This window comes from Bubalus bubalis, chromosome 2, assembly GCF_019923935.1.
Source record: "Bubalus bubalis isolate 160015118507 breed Murrah chromosome 2, NDDB_SH_1, whole genome shotgun sequence".
In the NCBI taxonomy this organism is placed as follows: Eukaryota; Metazoa; Chordata; class Mammalia; order Artiodactyla; family Bovidae; genus Bubalus; species Bubalus bubalis.
In genome coordinates this window covers 90,590,601-90,607,735 of record NC_059158.1, presented here as the reverse complement: position 1 = coordinate 90,607,735, position 17,135 = coordinate 90,590,601, and the positions used below count along the sequence as shown (strand labels likewise).

Genomic DNA, 17,135 nt, shown 5'->3' with positions numbered 1-17,135 from the left:
AATTATATGTTGATATATACACCTAAAATCTCTGAAAGAATACATTAGAATTTGGTAACAATGCTTGTCTCTAGGGAGAATACTGAGACAGAGGGAAGTGAGGACTTATTTTTCACTCTTTTGTACCTTTTAAATCTTATAAACATTGATTATTATATTCCTAAAACTAAGTATTTTATAAAATAATAACAATACAATTATTCATTCCTGGCCCCTGATATCTAAAAACTTTTTTGGTGGTTCTCGCTGTCAACTACACTAGGAAGCTACTGAGCTGAGTAATTTTAACCCTGTCTCATGAGTAAGAATCACAGGGCTAGCAATTAACTAACACCATCATTTCTTCCTCCTCCCTCAAATAACTATATATGCAAAATAAAGTCAAGTCTCTTAATTCCATCCCTATTCTTCATTACCTCCTCTTAAAACTCATTCAACCACATGCCACCTTAAATGGGCATGAAAACATCTCAAAATGCTCCAAGGACGGTAGCCAGAACTAACAACTATGCTAATATATTAACACAGCCTAGTGCCAAAGTTCCTTCCAGGCATCCAGGAGATGAAAACTTGACATAACTGACACCTCGGCAACAGCCTCAAGCTGCGCATCATCTGCTTGGAAGATAAAAACTCACATCCTCAATGACTAAATGTCCAATGTCAACAAGTCAAAGCTTTTGTTTCTGCCCTAATGTGAAAGTTCTCCCTGCACCACCCACATCCCCCTTTAAATTTATAGGCTAACCCCTCACTTGACGACTGGTTGTTATTATGTTACAGCCATACACAGAACCCTAAGAAGTCATTACTTACATTAAGACTCTTCCTAAAAGGGAAAATCCTGCTTAAAAGGAAAAATGTCTACAGCATATCAAGTAGAAGGAAAAAGCAAGCTGTAAAACCAAATATGTAGCCACTTCCATCAATTTTTAATTAATATACACAATCTGTGTGCCTATGAAAAGTCTGTATATGAAAAATTGTGTGTTACAGATTATTAGCTATAGGTAAAAGAAAAAAAGAGGGAGGAAATTTTATCTTTATATTGTTTTATACTTTTTGAAATTAAATAAAAATACACTTTCACATAAAAAAAATACAGTTTCTGAAAATAATATATTAGAATGTTCCTCAAAAAAGAAAACACTTGACAGCTACTAGAGATCTTGCCCCAAAATTCTGAACCTAAGGAGGCTGCAGAAACCTCACGCTTCTGTCTGTGTACAAGATGCAAACCATATCCAGGCAAACACAACTTTTAGTTCAGAAGCACACCCACCAACACAGGCCTCTCCTCACAGAAACATCTTACAGACCCTATGTAAGCTGTTTTTTGAGTTACCACCATAACTTAACACAGCCTTAACAGCACTTCATGTTGAGAGTGAGACTTCTTTACATGGATTTCAAAGTACTCCAAGAAAGCACATTATGAAAATATAGCTCTGGGAAAAAGAAAAGTATGGAGACAATTAAAAAAATCAGTGGTGGCCAGGGAGTGGGTGGGTGGAGGGATTAATAAGCAGAGCACAGAGGATTTTTAGGGCAGTAAAACTTTTCTGTAGGAAAATTCTACTAAAAAGGAAAAATGTCTATAATAGGGGAATCTATATTAATATACATTTGTCCAAATCCATAGAATGTACTACAACAACAAGAGCAAATAGTAATGGAAACTATGGGCTCTGGGCAATTATAATGTGTCCACGCAGGATCCCCTATTGTAATGAATGGACCACTCTCCGGGGGAGACTGAGAGTCTGGGAGAGGTAAGGGTGTGTGGGGATGGGAATGTCTATGAGAACTCAATTTTCCTATGAATCTAAAACTGCTCAAAGACATAGTCTACTTAGAAGGAAAGGGGGAAAAAATAGTAGTAGTCCTGTAAGGTGAAAAGAATGGCAGAAGCATTTTATATATAGGGAAATGGTAGTATCTGAACAACTTGGCAAAGTTGAAAGATAACCAAGCAGGTCCACTAAAAAAAAAAAAAAAAAAAAAGCCTAGCTTCAAGGTAATACAAGGATAAAGAGCCACTGGGTTTGGTCCTAACTTTCTTACGTTGGGTTCATACAAACTAACAACTGATCATTATGGCCAAGAATTTCCTGTGTCATAAAAGAGGGGAGTTGTTAGAACAGCTCTACAGCCGGCCCTGGTGAGGCCACTGAGAGCTCCTGGTAAAAGCTTGGCTACCTTAGAGCTGGCTCCCAGGCATCTCCTCCCACGGTCCTTCCAGCAGTGGGCTCTTCCCCAAGGCTCCGTTCACTCACTCCTAGCGGTGGGAGAGGCACTCCTGGAGTCTCCAGGAATAAAGAGAACTCTCCAGTAGCTCTTGCGCTGGCAGCGTGATGCTCACAAGCAGCCCAGTGCTGGAGAGGGAAAGAAAAATTAAGCTATTCAGAAGAACAGTCTGCAGTTGTGAACGTGCAGGCTAAAGAAAGTGCACACTGGACAAGCCTTTCAAACGGAACCACCAGCCACAGCTGATTTACCATTGCAGCAAGGATGGAGAAGGGTCCGAAACAGACAGGTGGTAGGCTGAGATCATGAGTTCACACGAATCTTAAACATTTTTCTACATGACACCAAAGCCCGTAGGATGTGAGTTGGTAAACTTCAAAATCAAGTTCCTTTAAAGTCCATACACCACGTACTCTAGCCATTACAAAAACAAACCAACAAACAAAAACAATGGTTTTGCATATATTAATTATTTTATGTACCTGGAAAAAACAAGGTTCAAGCTGTCTAAAAGTACAGAATGAAAGTCTCTCTCCAGACCCCTGGCTGCTGCGAGAGATTCCCCATGTACCAGAGTAATCAGTTTCTCTTGCTTCCACCCAGAATAACCTGATTTGGGTCCATTTTCAACCTCCATTTTCGGTGGTAGAGAGATCTAGTTCAAAGACTCATAAAACAAAGGTGGGGTTGGAAGCACACAGAGGAAGGGAAAGGGGCTCCAGATAACTATCAAAAAAAAAAAAAACAAAAAGCCACCCAAGCTCCCTTTTCCTTTAGGAAGACTTCAAAAACATCAACATTTGCCAAAGGAAGAGGAAATTTTTATTAGAAGCAAACTTTCCCATTCAAAGAACAGTGAAAAACTTACGCCTTTCAGAAAACAGCATTTTTTTTTTTTTAACCTCAAGGACCACTTTGCCAAGAACACTTTCAGGTAAATAAATTTAAGCAGAAAACAAATCCAAAATACAGCATTCCTCAATAATTATTTGAAAGTAAAATCACATCAACCTTGGAATTGAAGGGAAATGTTTTACAAATAACTTCAAAAACTTGCCTCACTTCAGTTTAAATTCACAATCCAATTGAAAAGAGAATTGAGAATATAAAAATAAGACAGACAAAAAAATAAGATACTAAAAATAAGACACAAAAAAATATCCCCTCGTAGAAAAGGTCAACCAGAAACTTGACATTTTCAGCAATCATTTAGTGACGTTAAAGAGTAAAAATCCATTTCTAGAGTGGACATCTTTAAAAACAAACTCCAGTTAAGCAGTATCCACAAACCTTGAGTTTCAGAACAAACTGTTGAAACCTTGGTATTTTCCAAGACCCCGGGCCAAGGAAATTTGGCAGATTCACACCAAGAAGTTACATTCACGTCTGCTGAAGACTAAGTGCATTTTAGAAGGTGGCCAGTTCAAATGGCCCAGTTTGTCTCTGCCCTTCCTAGGGCCGGCCATGTCTTCAAGTTATAGGTACTACTGGGGGAGGAGCTTTAGATAAGCAAGAAAATGTAATAAATACTGTTGCATATTTTTCTGATTCTTTTTAAAACAGTGCTTTTTTAAAATTACAGATGTACTTCTAATTTCCCTGCCAACCTTGCCCTATCACCTTTCCTGAAGGGAATTCCTTTAAGACGCTGTTCAGGCTCTCCTAGCTTGCTTCAGCCTTCCCTAATGATTGACACATTTTCCAGATCTTTCTATTCTAATTCCTCTGTATTTATATTCTACAAGACTCACTCTATATGACGTGGTACTTAATCCTCTGCCTTGAACTGCGTTTATCTCAAAAATAAATAAATAAATAAATAAAAAAAACTAGGCAAGGATCACATATTATTCATTTGCGCTTTCCTTTCCTCATGGTACCCAGCATACAGTTGGTGCTCAAGAGTTACTAGATAAAAATCAAGTCTTCAAATTAAGCATAGTTTAATATTTGCTTTAAAATTATTAGGCTCTCAAATAACCCATAGGTTGAAGTCAAAATTGTGGTGTACTATGTAGAAGAACAAGTCAGTAAAATGAGAGCAACAGTGGAAAGCAAATTCCAAATCCTTAACTCTTCAAATGTTCTCCTCAGGACCCATCTCTGCACCAATACCTTCCATGCCAATAGCAACCGTGACAGATCTTGACAGGTCTTGTTCAAAACCCCAAGAGCGTTTTAAAAAATAAAAACAAACAAAAAAGAGGCGTGTGCGCCAATTACAATCAGTGCTATAAAATAAATACCTATACAGATCTCTTTTGATTTCCGTGATGACATCCTAATAAACCCATTGTTGAAATGCCCTAAGCTGAAAACGCATGCAGCCACCAGACATGGTAGATGAGCCCGGCCTATCTCAAACCTGCTCAGAACCCTTACATCAGCTTACAGTCAGGCAAAGTCACTTCCCACAAAGCTATTTTAGAATGAAATGCTGAATCTCTCATGTACTTTATTGAAAACTGTACGGAAAGTGACAACCAGCATGCCTGTGTGTTGGCTGTTTACCCTGGTGATCACGTGGCTGACTGGGAGCTACCGCTGCCCAGCCTCAGGAGACAGCACTGCATGTCTCACGTCGTTCGTTAGGCCAGGAAAAGATCAAAATTCACAATTCAAAGTACACTTTCCACTGAATGCGTATTACTTTCGCACCATCTTAACACTGCAAAATCGTGAAGTCGAACCATCGTTAAGTCAGACACCATGTGCATATAGCAAAGTGCTACAACCTGTCACAAAACTTTCACTGAATTTTTTCCAAAACCTTGGCCAATTTACTTGTTTAGCTATGGACGTTTAATTATTGGCAACTAATCATGCCTTGTGAAAATCTGACCCATAAAGGTTAGAGGCACACTCCTGTGAAGTGGAGGGTGAGCGTGAGGAAGGGGAAAAGGAGAAATCCAAAAAAATGTTCTAACTCCAACTGCAGGCTTAACATAGTAGTACATTTTTCTTTAATCCAATTTACGAGAACATGCATAGTTTCTTAAAAGTTGTTGTAATATGATGGGACTGAGTAACAAGCAAGCATAAAAGGTACTTAAAATCAGACATGTTCTTGGCAGTCAATACAGCAGCTAAGCAACAGGAGAAAAAAATCAGGGCAAGTTTTCTCAACTTTTTAATTATAACTATATTCTTGGCTTCTAGAAGCTGTGACTTTCAAATACTACAGATCCTTGCCCTTTCAAGACATCATCCCTTGTATAGTGATAGATGTTAATTAGACTTATTGTGGTGATCATTTTGCAATATACATAAATATTGAATCACTGTAATGTACACCTGAAACAAATATGTCAATTGTATTTCAATTTAAAAAAAGACAAAAGACATCATCCCATACTTTCCCTGTCTATCCACCCAGCCTCACAACCCAAATAAACCATGGTGTATCTTGCTACAGAATTACTGTTAACTGAAATGAAGCAGAATATGACAGCAAGAACATAGACTTAGGAAAGAGTCAAACCCAATTTTCCAACCTACTAAATGTGATCGTACATAAATCACTTAACCCCTGTTTGTTGCAATTTCCTTTGCCATGAAACAAGGTTAATATCTCCCATCTTTAAGAACTGATGGCACTTCTCTGGTGGTCCAGTGGTAATGCAGGGGGCTAAGGTTCAATCTGTGGTCAGGGAACTAAGTTCCCATATGTTGTGGGCAATAAGCCCACACACTGCAACTAGAGAGCCCTCGCATCTTAATTACTGAGCCCAAATGCTCTAGAGCTCGTGTTCTGCAATAAGAGATGCCCCAGTGCTGCAACTACAGAAAAGCCCCCATATGCCACAACTAGAGAAAAGCCTGCATGCTGAAATGAAGACCAAGCAGAGCCCTCAAAAAAGCTTTAAAAAAGTTAGTAAAAATGCCAGCTATCATTTAGTTCTAGAGCTGTGGTAACTACACACTTTCATTATCTGATTTAATCCTAAGAACACAAAAATGGAGAGGAAGGTCAAAATCTGTGTTAATTACCAGTAAGTTAAAACTGTATCCTGACTATTCCTAAGAATTGAAATGAGTTCTTGTAGTAGATAGTCTTAGTTCCCTTCCCTGTTTACTACTTCTTAAAATAATAGAAGTTCTAAAGGAGCATGGTAGAAAAGCATAAAGTATACCAATCCAAAACAATACACAAATCATCCACGATACTGCAAGTGTCCTCTTGTCTGGCTCTAAAATAACATCGCTATAACCAATCATATAATGTCAAGGATGCTTGAAGAATAATCTACTCCAGATACTTGAATATGTGGGCAAGGCATTATTTACAAGTAATTCTGAAGAAAAGCAGCAAGAGATGTCAACCAGTTCCCAAGATTCCCAATCTCCAGTCGGAAAAAAAGCAGGTCACACGTCCTATACGACTGATGTGTTTGGGGACACCACAGAGCCCACGGAACTAGGACAATCACGTAAGCTGAGGAAAGACAAAGGCTGACTGAATCAAGAAGTAGAGAGGAGCACAAGGGTACAGCAAATCTCCTTCTCCAGGGACTTCCAAAGTCTCTATAGCCATTAAGCTTTGGGGTTTGGGAAGGAGAAACTGAAATTTTCAGAAAGTTCCCCAGAATTCCCCAAATTATGAGCTATTAGAGAAAAATAAAAACCTTCCAAACACCCTTTTCCCATTATTATAGATACCTAAAAGAAACGTTAAAGAAATAAGAAACAAACTCAATAGTATTTACAAAGAACTATATAGCCTGTAACAAATGTTCAAATGCTGGCAAATGTCAGTGAGCATTATTGGGGAGCATTCCAATAGCAAGCCAAATCCAGCCCACAGTCTGCTTTGGTAAACAAAAGTTTTATTGGAACACAGCGCACTTGTTCATTTTACGTATAGTCTGCGGCTGCTTGCACATGGAACGGCAGAGTTGATGGTTGTAACACAGTCCATATGGCTTGCAAAGCCTAAAATATTTACTATCTGGCCCTTCAGAGGAAAGGTTTGTTGATCCCCGAAATAACCTGCATTTGGATCTATGAAGAAGGTTAACAGCACTACACAGAATCACATGTTGAAACTGCCATCTTAAAGGCCTATTTTGCTTTGGAAACGTATTTCTTGGAATACCACTCACAGGATTCGTATACCACACGCAATGCATATAAATTTGTATTTAGTTTATTTGTAAGTGTGATTCACCAGTAGCAGCAGACAGGCCCACGAGCACACATTTATAACACAGCAACAGCTACAAGCAATCATGACCAAGTCTCTCCTCTGCACTCCTATCATGACCTGGCTCTGGGAAATGTCAATCTTATCCTTCACTTCCACAGGTTAGCTTTCAACTTGACATCAGTGGATTCCTTTGATGTATTAATGTCTCTATGTTGATTGTTTTAATTGTCACAGGAGAACTGCAACACATTTCCCATTTACCTGTTTTAACTGATTTTTTTCTGGTAATTTGGAAAAATACAAATTTCTCAAGATATCCTGGGAAGGAATTCTAGCCTGAAAGCACTATTCTCTTCAGGTATACATTTAGATTCAGAATAGGACTCAAACTCACTAGCAAAAGACTTGGGGAGAGGAGGCAGGCATGAGAATGAACCAAGTCTCCAGGATGTTTTAAGGAAATGATTGAAAAAGATTAACGTCTGTCTCTCGCAGGGACACGACTTAACGACTGAACAACAACAAAGCCTAGGTAGAAGACCAGCCAAAGTGGGGACAGGAAGAAGTGAGATTTCCCTGGGATGGATTTAAGGTCTAAATATCAGAGCACTTTCTCTTCCAGAATTTTAATTATAATTTGGCTTAGAAGAGAGGTGTCTACTGTGAACCATGACAGGAAGGAGTACAATTAAGTACCAGACTATATTTCTGAACATAACCTGCTGATAACTTATAAACTCAAATACCATCATCCAAAGTGATTCGATGGCCCATCAAAATTCCATTTTTCTGTCCAATCAAAGGCTCATTTATTTGTGCCAGAAATATAAGCACAAGGATCATGATAAAACTCAAGGAAACAAACACACTGGAATACAGTAGCAACGTGAGGGTTCCAGACTTGAACCAATGAGTTCTGGGTTGAGTCCTGCCCTGCCAATCACTGCACAGGAAGTCTTGGGCCAACTGTCTGAGCCACAGTCTCTCCCTTGCAGAGGGACAAAATGGACATCAGGACTCCCTTGCAGAGGTGCCACATGTGAAGTACAGGACATCCAGCAGGTGGTAACAGATGATAGCTATTATTAAAAATTTAATATTTAAGGAGCAGGTGTAAGAAGAGGAAATATTGAGGAAGACTGAGAATCACAAGGGTTGAATTAATAGGTTGAATCATATGAAATTGCCAAAATTTGACCACTATGACTCATAAAACTAGTAATTTTAAAATAAATACTATTAAAAAAAAACCTGAAAGGAGAAAACATGGACAACTAATACCCCATACTCATTCCCCCACCAGTGGCAGCCTAGAAGAAATCCAGACACCAGATGGGAAGGCTACAGACTAAAATAGAAAACACCTTCGTCAACTCCTCAGCAGATAGGAGGTGTGACTTCAGGGAAAGGAAGATTCGACAGAGACAGAAAGAAAGACAGAGAAACACACACACCCCCTCACTCACATGCAGCCCGTGTAACTCACTCGCTCGCTCTCTCTTCCTGCTCTCTCCTCTTCTTTCCTCATTTCTTTCCCCACGCAAGACCAAAAGGTGACTTGTTAACCATTTTGGGAAGAAAATGCAGCATTTCTGGTCAGCTGATGTTACCAGCTACATAACAAGCCTTTCTGTAGGCTTGCAGAGCAGCTGGCAGCTAGATAAAGAAATTCAACAGATCCATCACATTTACCTCCTTATTTTTCTATCTCCTTTTCATACCATAGGTATTAGTTTCTTCAAATCTTGTTAGTTTTCACCCAATTAATAGGTCTGCAGTTATTTCATGGTCATGTCAATTCCTGGATGAGATCTGAGTTTTGAGAAATCCAACGAGCCCAATCCAAGGTAGCTCTATCCCAGCTATATTTAAGTCTCTCAGAGGTTCTGAGGAAAGAATCAGACCATCTTCAGTAGAGAGGAATTAACAACAGGCAAAGGTAAGAAAAAAGGAACTTGTCATTTCTTCCATTGCCTCAATGCACTACTCTCTAAACAGAACCAATTTCACCAGAGTCAGATCACCTCTCTCTGTTGGGTCCCCCTTTCACCTACGTAAATCCCACCCTTGAAGAACTTCCATGCTCCCCATTTCCAGGAGGCATGCGTATTTTATCTGCTGTCTGGCAGGGATGTGGTAATCCTTGATGATTACCCTCACATGTAACACCATGCAGGCTTTCATCAGTGGATGATCTCAAAGCACTTTTTACAAGAGTTTGCAGGATTACCACCCACATGGGCCGGAACCAGATTTTCTAGTTTTCTAATGGGATGTTTGTTTCTCCAAAGCTCCACTCTGGGATTCCTGGACAGGCATTAGCAAAGCTTCAACAGTGAGTTTCTTAAAAGTAGGCACTCTGTATATCCAACGTCCTGCTGTATCTCCAATGCCTGGTTCAGCATCCCACTAGCCTTATGTAAATATTTGTGGAATAAGCGAAGCTTAAAATTACAGAGAAACAAGAAGTAGTAAGCATTTCAAGCTCATAAACTTGATAAAGAAAACATCTCAATCACTAAATGCTAAGTTTCTGTGCTGTGCTTAGTCGCTTAGTCGTGTCCAACTCTTTGAGACCCTATGGACTGTGGCCCTCCAGGCTCCTCTGTCCATGGGGATTCTTCAGGCAAGAATACTGGAGTGGGCTACCATGCCCTTCTCCAGGGGATCTTCCCAACCCAGGGATCAAACCCAGGTGTCCCACATTGCAGGCGGATTCTTTACCGTCTGAGCCATCAAGGAAGCTAGACTTAAATTCAAAGCAGCACAAAATGTACCACACTCTTATTTGGTGGGAACAGGTTAACACAAGAAACACATAAAGAATTATAGAAAAATTACTATTTCATAAAAGTAGTCTTCATTTTAGAATGGCAGTAAGTTTTCCTAGTACATTTATTCACAAGACAACTACTCCATGGTTAAGTTCTTCAGAACTGTATCTAAAGAAATTTGCAGAAACACTGAAGGGGGCTATTACAAAAGAGTAGTACAAAAATAAACGAACAGAGAATTAATGCTTTTAAAAATCATTCTTCCAGGACTTTCCTGGTGGACCAGTAGCTAAGACTATGTTCCCTATGATGAAGGGCCAGGTTTGATCCCTGATCAGGGAACTAGATCCCACAAGACACACGAAGAGCTCGCATGCAGCAACTAAGGATCCTGCGTGCTGCCAAGGAAGACTGAAGATCCTATGCATCACACTAAGACCAGGTGCAGCCAAATAAATAAAAGGTTTTTAAATAAAAACCATTCTTCCAATGCCCTCTTGCAACTATTTATGTTACCAACCTAAACAAAATTTCCACCAGATCATTCTTCCTAATTAAAGTTCAACAAGGATAGACTGAATAAAGGCAATCAACATTCTTTTTCTAATTGTTTGGTTTAATTTTTATTTGCCTATAGGCACATAGGCATTTCCAAGGCTAGGTGGGAAACTGCTTGCCCCTGTGCAGACAAGGTAACAGACCAAAAAAGCCCAAGTAAAGTTTTAAAAAAGTAACAGTGAACAAGATTGTGTATGGCTGTGTTTTCTTGTTGTTGGATGCTCTGTACGTGTACTACATGTCCATAATTAAGTCTGGTAAGCTAAGCATTTTATAACTGGTTGCCAGACCTGTTATAAGTTATCTGAATAACTAACAGGCAAGCTTCTTGAAGAGAAAAATGGCTTATTTATTGTTCAGCTTTACAATAACTGGGTACCATACCATCCCTTCCATACCAGATAGTCAACAAATACTTGCTGACTGATGAACAATGAGATTAATTTGAAATAAGTTTAAAATCAAGAATCCAGTGGACTTGGGGTCTACCACTGATGGAGCAGCCTTGAACATTAGACTTCTTCAAGCCCTGCTCTATTATCTCAATAGGATTATTTGCAGAGGGTCAGGGGGCAAATGGGAGGAAACACTGCATGTATGAGCTAGGCGCACCCCTGGGCCAGAGCTGGGAAGTCACCTGTGCTCTCTGGCTTCCATTTTTCCTACCCAGAAGCTGAGATTGGTGATGTAAGTTGCAAAGTTCCCTCCCACCTCAAATATTCTCTGTTTAGGTATTTCATTTACAATTAGTAACAGGATTCCTCAAGAATTAACAGAAAAGACTACCTATTTAATTAAAGTCGGTCTTCTACTCCTGTACTGAAATGCCAAACCAATCCACTCATTAAAAAATAATAACAATTTTCATTTAATTTAGCAATTTAGTTCTAAGCTCACAGAGGTTTGATTTTAATTTCTTTTGGGGTTTCCCTGATAGTTCAGTTGGTAAAGAATCCGCGCAATACAGGAGATCCTGGTTCTATCCCTGGGTTGGGCAGATCTGCTGGAGAAGGGACAGCTACCCACACCAGTATTCTTGGGCTTCCCTGGTGGCTCAGCTGGTAAAGAATCCGGCTGCACTGCAGGAGACCTGGGTTTGATCCCTAGGTTGGGAAGATCCTCTGGAGAAGGGAAAGGCTACCCACTCCTGTATTCTGGCCTGGAGAATTCCAGGGGGTGGCAAAGAGTCAGACACAACTGAACGACTTGCGCTTTCACTTTCACCAATAATTTGTTTCCCAAATGAAGGACAAGCGGGTAAGAAAACTCACAAAAGGGAGTAGAAAATCAGTGGGGCGGGAGGGTCTACCAAGACCAGTCCCTCAAGGAGCATGAGAATACATCCAGTTTCCAGGTCAAGGAATCTGGATTAACAAAACTAAAGTCAGCGTGTCCATCTCACCCACCACTCCAAACCTGCTCATCTTTGTTCTGTCTCATGCAATGGAACCACCAATGAACACTGATGACCAAACTGAGGAGTTCTGCTTACCAACCCACTGCTGCCTTTGCCCTAGCCCTGACTATCTCCCAGCAGCAGCACGCTCGCTCTTCCATCGCGATCTCCTCTATGTACTCACCAACAGCGCCCACAATGGCTCCTTGAGCATGTGCAGATTCCTGGCCCAAGACCTCTCCAATGTCTTTCAGGCATCACCCCACAGGTACTTAGACAGGACCTCACAGTTCCCTGAGGATATCTTAATCGTGTTCGCCTTCTGCCTTTGCACTTGTCTACCTGAAAGGTGTTTTGTTTTTTTTTTTATCTGTCAATTCCTATGCTTCAAGATCAGCTCAAGTATCACCTCCTGAAGGAAGTCTTCCCTGAAGCCCCCATGCCCACACCCTGTCTAAGATATATGTACTCTCATCTGTTGTTTCCAAACTCAGTTATCACGGCACCTAAAAAACACACTTCAATTTTTTTTTTTAATTTCACTGCATAGTGAGTCTGCGAATTCCTTGAAGATAAGTAGCATTTTTTCATTTCTGAAACATCAGGGATAGTCTTATAAACAAGGGGTCCTTAATAAATGTTGATAGATGAATGGATGAACCCTAATAATGGATTCAAAGCAGAATAGGAACTCTCTAAGGGAAATATGAACAGTAAAAATTGAGAAATAACTATACTAATAGAAAAAAGGAGGTAGGCTTACCAGAATACACGTTTTGTGTTGTCATGACCTTTCAGTCAAAGCATTAAAACTTCCCCAGAACCTAAGTTAAAGAGACTAAGAGAGAACTAAAAAAGACAATATGTAAACTAAACTTACACACGAAACCAGTTTCCTACTGACTTACATATGAAAACAAGGAAGTATTCCCTACTCCAACAGTTTAGACCATAATCTTTTTCTAAATCACACATATACAGAAAAGTATCAATAGCTTGAGAATAACACTCAAATATGCTAACACTGTAATATTACTGGAAATTAAAATGTCAATAGAATTTAAGAGGGGAAATGATTCATCTTATAAGAATAATGTTAATTTTCTTTCGGAGAAAATTATTCCTGAGGTGGTACATGAAGCCAGGCCTCCACACAATTCCCTAGGTGAGGCTCTCACTTGGGTTGCAAGATCAAACCAGTTCTAAAGGAAATCAACTCTGAATATTCACTGAAAGGACTAAAGCTGAAGCTCCAATACTCTGGCCACCTGATGAAAAGAGTTGACTCATTGGAAAAGACCCCGATACTGCGAAAGATTAAGGGCAGGAGGAAAAGGGGGCAGCAGAGGATGAGACGGTTGGATGGCATCACCAACTCAATGGACATGAATTTGAACAAACTCTGGGAGTTAGTGAAGGACAGGGAAGCCTGGTGTGCTGCAGTTCATGGGGTCACAAAGAGTAGGACAAGACTTAGCAACAGAACAACACCAGGCTCTCACTCATTGGTCTCCTCCCAGATGTCTTCAGTCAAGGTGCTGGGGGCCAGAATGGGAAAAGGACGAGTTCTTCTCACCATGACAATGCTACCTTCTTAATGGTTCTCCCCATCAGACCCATTTTTTCAACCTCAACCGTTTTACACCACATAGTAGGAAGAAAAGAATACATACCTAAATAACTATACAGTTTAAATGAACTTAATAAACACAAAGATCGTAAAAGAAAGGAGCCCATAGCCAAAGTTGAATGTTAAGGAAAAGAGAAGGAAGATCCAAGGAATAAGCTTGCTGGCTATTACCACTGACTGCCTGGTATCACTTTGCATTTATACACAAAGCTGCTTAATGCATGAGTCATTTCGAATCATGACTGTATTGATTCATTTAATATATTCAAAAAACCCTGCAATGAAGGCAACCTAGAAGTCTTGAGATGCAGATGATTCTCCATCAAAATAAGGGAAATAGAACACATATTTTGAAAACTCAAAACCATAGATAAATGCTCAGAAAATCTGTACATGAAAAAGAATGAAGTTAATACCATTTACACCAACAAGGATGCAACTAGAGATTATCATACTAAGTGATGTAAGTCAGAAAGACAAATACCATGTGATATCACTTATATGTGGAATCTAAAATATGGCACAAATAAACCTATATATAAAAGAGAAACAGACTTTACGGACACAGAATAGACTTGTGGTTGCCAAAGGGAAGGGGTGAACTGGGAGTCTGGGGTTGGTAGATGCAAACTATTACATTTAGAATGGATAAACAAGATCCTAGGATACAGCACAGGGAACTACATTCAATATCCTGTGAAAAAACCATAATGGAATGGAATATAAAAAAGAACATATCTATGTGTGTAACTGAGTCACTGTGCTGTACACTGGAGATTGGCACAACACTGCAAATCAACTATGCTTCAATTAAAAAATTGAATTAAAGAAGAAAAAAATTTTTAATGCTATTGCTTTCTCCTTATCAAGTGGGCAGAAGAATGTGAGATTTCTTAGTCTATCAAAATTGAACCTAAGTTTGACAAATAAAAGATTCAGAATTTACTGTTCTGGAGGAGTCTGTCAATAAAAACTGGTGTCAACTGAAGGAGTGGTCCAGGAATTTGGCTTCTACTTTCACTTAGTTCAGAAGATAATATGGAGCCCAACTTCTACTTCAATGATCTTAGCTTCAAATCAGTCTTATATGCTAATGGTTTCTTTTGGGGATGATGAATATGTTCTAATATTAGAGAGTGTTGACAGTTGAACAACTCTGGATTTACTAAAAACCACTGAATTGTATACTACAAAAGAGTGAATGTTTCGGTGTAAGAACAAGTCAATAAAAACCGTTATTTAAAAAATCAGGCTTAAGCTCTTATGCTTTTTTCTATATAACTTAGACCTTGAGCGTATGCTGTAATGTGCCTGCTAACTGTATGAGCATATTTTGTCTCCTGATTCACTTTGTGGAAAGAGCCAAAACTCTAGGATCACACAGTTTGGGAACTGAACCCAAGTCTGTCACTTCCCAGGCTCAGGGATCTTGAGCACATTACTGTCTGAGCCCCAGTCCCCAGCTATAAAACAGACAGACATTACCTATCAGATGAGAGGCTGAGCATCTGCAAATCATCACCAAGCTCAGACTGAGAGTGTGTATGTGTGCTTAATCCGACTCTTTGAGACCCCATGGACTACAGCCCGCAAGGCTCCTCTGTCCATAGGGATTCACCAGGCAAGAATACTGCAGTGGGTTGCCATGCCCTCCTCCAGGGGACCATCCCAACCCAGGAATTGAACCCAGGCCTCCCACGTTGCAGGCATATTCTTTACTGTCTGAGCCACCAGGGAAGCCCCAGACTGATAGTAACTGGCAGGAAATTAAAATGGGATGGGCTCTAAGAATGACATATTAGGAATAAGGAGAAATAGAATAGATGCAAACGCAGGAAGGATGTGGCAAATGCAGAGTCAGGACCAAAGCCAGACTGCCTAGAATCAGGGCAAACTCCTCTGGAACCCCTTTTTGGTTCTAATGATGCTTTGGGGTGCTGGTGAGGTGAACTGGGATGATGGGGATCAGGCTAATCCCAGAGCAAGTGCTATTACCAAATTTTCTATGTATACTTCAATCTCTGGAGTCTTCAAGTAATTTGATGAGTAACCACAAAGCAGAGACATTTTCCATACTTCTATATCCCCTCAAGTGTCATTAAGCATTCAGTCCACTAATGGAATTATAGCCTCTTGATTTGGTTTGCTATTAATTAGAACACATAGGTTGGCACCAGGATTCATGTAATATAGATTAATTCTATATAATAAAACATGCCTGAAGTTTCTTATATTAGCAGCCTTTGCATCACAAGCCTCAAGATTCCACACCTGTGATTAATTTATATCAGCACAAGTTGAAACTTTGGCTTTTCCATCATTTGCGATACTGCAACCCTTAAGAAACAATTTACCTGACAATTAATACACCTAATCTATATTTACCATCAATAAGCCAAAAGCCCAACTGGGCCAGAATTTCTACAGTGATTATAGTGGTTTTAATGACATCATTCCTCATGGAAAATGTGCACCATCTGCCAAGCAACAATTATAAGAAAGAAAAACATTTTATATAAAGTGTGTATATATGCACATGTGTATGTACACACATATACACATATATATATATTTAAAAAACATGTTCACTTTATGCCACACATGTTTCTACCCTCAAAAAACAATTCCAGAAGAGTTAAAAAGATGAGTAAGCTGTCCTGTCCTCCCCCCAGGTAACAGCTGCACCACAGCCAACTGAATTCTCTCACTCCAAGTTGCTTAGGAGACCAACAGGTTAACAAACTATAGTCTTCTGCAGCAGCACTTTAAAGTGATAGGAGATTAGGAGGAAAAAATAAATTAGCAATTGTTGCTATTCACCATCCACACTGTCAACAATTCTGAGAAACATTCCACTGAGCTTCAGGTCACTAAACCCTTGTCCATTTTATAAGTCTTTGTCTCCTGATTTTGCTTTTATACTTTTTAAATCCCAGAGGGAAATGATAATGTTCTGTAAGTGTTAGAATGGCTTAGTTTCTAAAATTGGCAGGAAGGAAAAGGCTAGCTTCTATTAGTTCTAATTTTGAAAGCATTAAGTCTTGGGGGAGGGACCTCTGAGATAACCTTTTATTTATTTATTTTAGCTGCCTCAGGTGCATTTTTGTTGGTTCTATCAGCATTGCTGTGCAATCAGGTTTATTTTAAGACAACACATTCAACTAAGTTTCTTAGACTTGTAGCCAAATTTAGACTGACTTAACCAGAAGGTGTCCTTCCATAGTTTTCATGTTGGATTTATGAAGAGTGGCTTAGATACATGTCGAGAAGCTATTTTAAACATAACTTTGTATGGTGAACTTTCCTACACACACAGTCACATAAAACGCTTTAACTTCTACTTCAGAGTTGCAGTCAACTCCTAATGCCTTTGGTAAAGACAAG

At 39.5% G+C, this 17,135-nt stretch overlaps 1 protein-coding gene across 2 annotated transcripts in view; it reads right to left on the bottom strand.

The window, feature by feature from the left end:
• The window catches only part of ACVR1 (activin A receptor type 1), a 130,793-nt gene that overhangs the window by 71,109 nt on the left and 42,549 nt on the right, over positions 1-17,135 (bottom strand). Inside the window, exon 2 of one of the 2 annotated variants that reach the window (XM_025276330.3) lies at positions 2,200-2,375. The exons of the other annotated variant lie outside the window; for it this stretch is intronic. The gene's annotated coding sequence lies outside the window, so the exon portion shown is untranslated. The remainder of the gene's footprint in view (positions 1-2,199; positions 2,376-17,135) is intronic. 2 annotated transcript variants of the gene reach the window in all.